Here is a 2,552-nt window from a genome sequence, read left to right on the forward strand (position 1 = left end):
GGGCGGACCGCTAGTTATACATAATATATTTTTTTTATTTTCAACAAAATCTAACTTATTCTAGACGGTATTATTAGTCATAACTATCACCTTAACACATACATGCGGATTTTTATAAGTACCGAAAATGAACTTAAAAAAGAGCGCGTGTGCCGAGCACACGTGTCAGAAGTAAAACTTCTTTGGCTAGATTCAAAGATACTAAAATCGTCGCATTTTCCCATGACGTGGCGGTATTGCCATGACCCGACCTTAAAATTTTATTTTCAATGCACCTAAAGAAGTTCACTTTAAAAGTTTTGCAAACTAAATAAAAGTTCCAATGATTCCTTATTTTCAGGGACCTCTGCAACCGGGGGTGTAACTCAGTGGTAGAGTGTCTGCTTCGCATGCTGAAAGTCCTGGGTTCAAATCCCAGCACCTCCAAAATAACAATATTTTTTAATTAGTTACCACTACTACTAGTCAGTTATCTATATTTTTTGTGTTTTATTTTTATTTTATGATCCAAAATTACTTTTAACATACTATATTGCTTCCATTTTAATACTATTGTTATTTGTTAGGCGTCTAAAAGTAAAAAGGTACATACTTATGGTAAAGGTTATAATCATGATAAAATGGCAGAAAGATAGGTCAACCAATAAGTCCACTTATTGAGATTTGAGAAATAGAGTATTTTTCGCAAATTAAAACATAAAGAAACATAAGTAAGAGAGTATTTTCTCCAAATTTAAATTTAGAAATGAAATAAAAATCAAAAAGCCACAGATGGCTGTAGATTTCCGAACGGATTACATTGGAAATTGAGTCGCGACGTAATTTCCTGAACGAACCGAATATTCGTCGTGTCACTTTTCTTGTATTTTTTTTAATCAGGTTATTTAGAAAATAACATTAAGTATATAATAAATATATTTGATGTTTTTCTTTGAAAAAAAAAATTTTTCAAGTAAGTATATTTTTCAATAAGTTCTGTTCTAAAATAATAAGGATACCTACGACATTTATTTTAAGTGGGGTATCTTCCGAAGATTAGTTAATCCAAGTTACTCTCTATACGTGTGCTAAATTTCATTGTAATCAGTTCAGGAGTATTTGCGTGAAAGAGTAACAAACACACACACACATATCCTCACAAACATTCGTATTTATAATATTAAGACTAGCTTTCCGCCCGCGGCTTCGCCCGCTTTGTCTAAAACCTAATAAATTAAACACCAAAATCTTCGCCGAGAATCACTCTATCTATTAAAAAAATCGCAAAATCCGTTGCAACTTGCATGGTTTTAAAGATTTAAGCATACATAGAGGGACATAGGGACAGAGAAAGCGACTTTGTTTTATAGTACATATATATAGTGATCTAGGATTTATAATATTAGTAGTTTAAGATATAAATTTACACAGAGAATATTATACGTTCATATAATCGTGGTAGTGGACAGTGGTATTACGAACCAATGTTAGTTTGAATTAATAACAAGCCTATCCATCCTTAGTTTGTAATTCCATTTGGTCTGACATTTGAGGAACTAAGCAATTCATTGTGATTAGCCACTGAATACATTGCTTGTATGATTACGTTATTTTAACCGACTTGGAAGAATGTTATTTTTATTATTTAACTAGCTTACCGCCCGCGGCTTCGCCCGCTTTGTCTAAAACCTAATAAATTATATACTAAAACTTTCCTCTTGAATCACTCTATCTATTAAAAAAAACCGCTTGAAAATCCGTTTCGTAGTTTTAAAGATGCTTAAAGCATACAAAGGGACATATATAGGGACATAGGGACAGAGAAAGCGACTTTGTTTTATACTATGTAGTGATACATTACCCACACACGTGTGTGATACACATTACACTAAAACTAAATTTTATTATAATCGTGGATTCCATATTGTATTGTACTTTTATACAGGCAAAGGTTTGTTAGCAAGTTAGCATTCAAGAGAGTCGGAAGAGCCAAATAAACAAAAAAATATTACCTACGTTTCTAAATAATTAACTATCTATTTAAATGTTAATTTATGAGGGTTTAATTGAATATTATTCTTTTCCTTACATTTTGTTCATAAATAATAATAAAAATAGTTTCAAAGCTTTTTAAAAATCTATAAAGTGTTTTTTGGAGGTGCTGGGATTTGAACCCAGGACTTTCAGCATGCGAAGCAGACACTCTACCACTGAGTTACACCCCCGCTGAAGGGATAATCAAAAATAAAGAACCAAAATGGCCACAAACAGATTTATTGTGTCACAAACTGTATGACAAGAGTATGAGAACAAAATGTTGTTACTTATGATGTAAGCTATCTTGTCCTGCGAGGTTGCTGGTGTTTTGCAAGTAACCCTGTATACTTCGACGTAATTTCTGCATTGTAGAGTCTTATATTTTTCATTTTTATTATATTTCTGGATTAAAATATTATTATTAATAAACTATATTATAGTGTGAATGTACCCCACTAGATGGCGCTGAACTAAAATTAATCTCGGATTAAAACAACTTTATTCGTGATTCGTTATCTGTTTTTACAGTTACACCC

The 2,552-nt window shown here is 31.9% G+C and overlaps 2 non-coding genes across 2 annotated transcripts; one reads left to right on the forward strand and one right to left on the reverse strand.

The window, feature by feature from the left end:
- Positions 1-354: 354 nt before the first annotated feature.
- On the forward strand, positions 355-426 carry Trnaa-cgc. Its single transcript has one exon. It is a non-coding gene; the product is annotated as a tRNA-Ala (tRNA).
- A 1,706-nt stretch (positions 427-2,132) lies between these two features.
- On the reverse strand, positions 2,133-2,204 carry Trnaa-cgc. The gene has a single exon. It is a non-coding gene; the product is annotated as a tRNA-Ala (tRNA).
- Positions 2,205-2,552: the final 348 nt, after the last annotated feature.

This window comes from Colias croceus, chromosome 16 (assembly GCF_905220415.1).
Source record: "Colias croceus chromosome 16, ilColCroc2.1".
Taxonomy (NCBI): domain Eukaryota; kingdom Metazoa; phylum Arthropoda; class Insecta; order Lepidoptera; family Pieridae; genus Colias; species Colias croceus.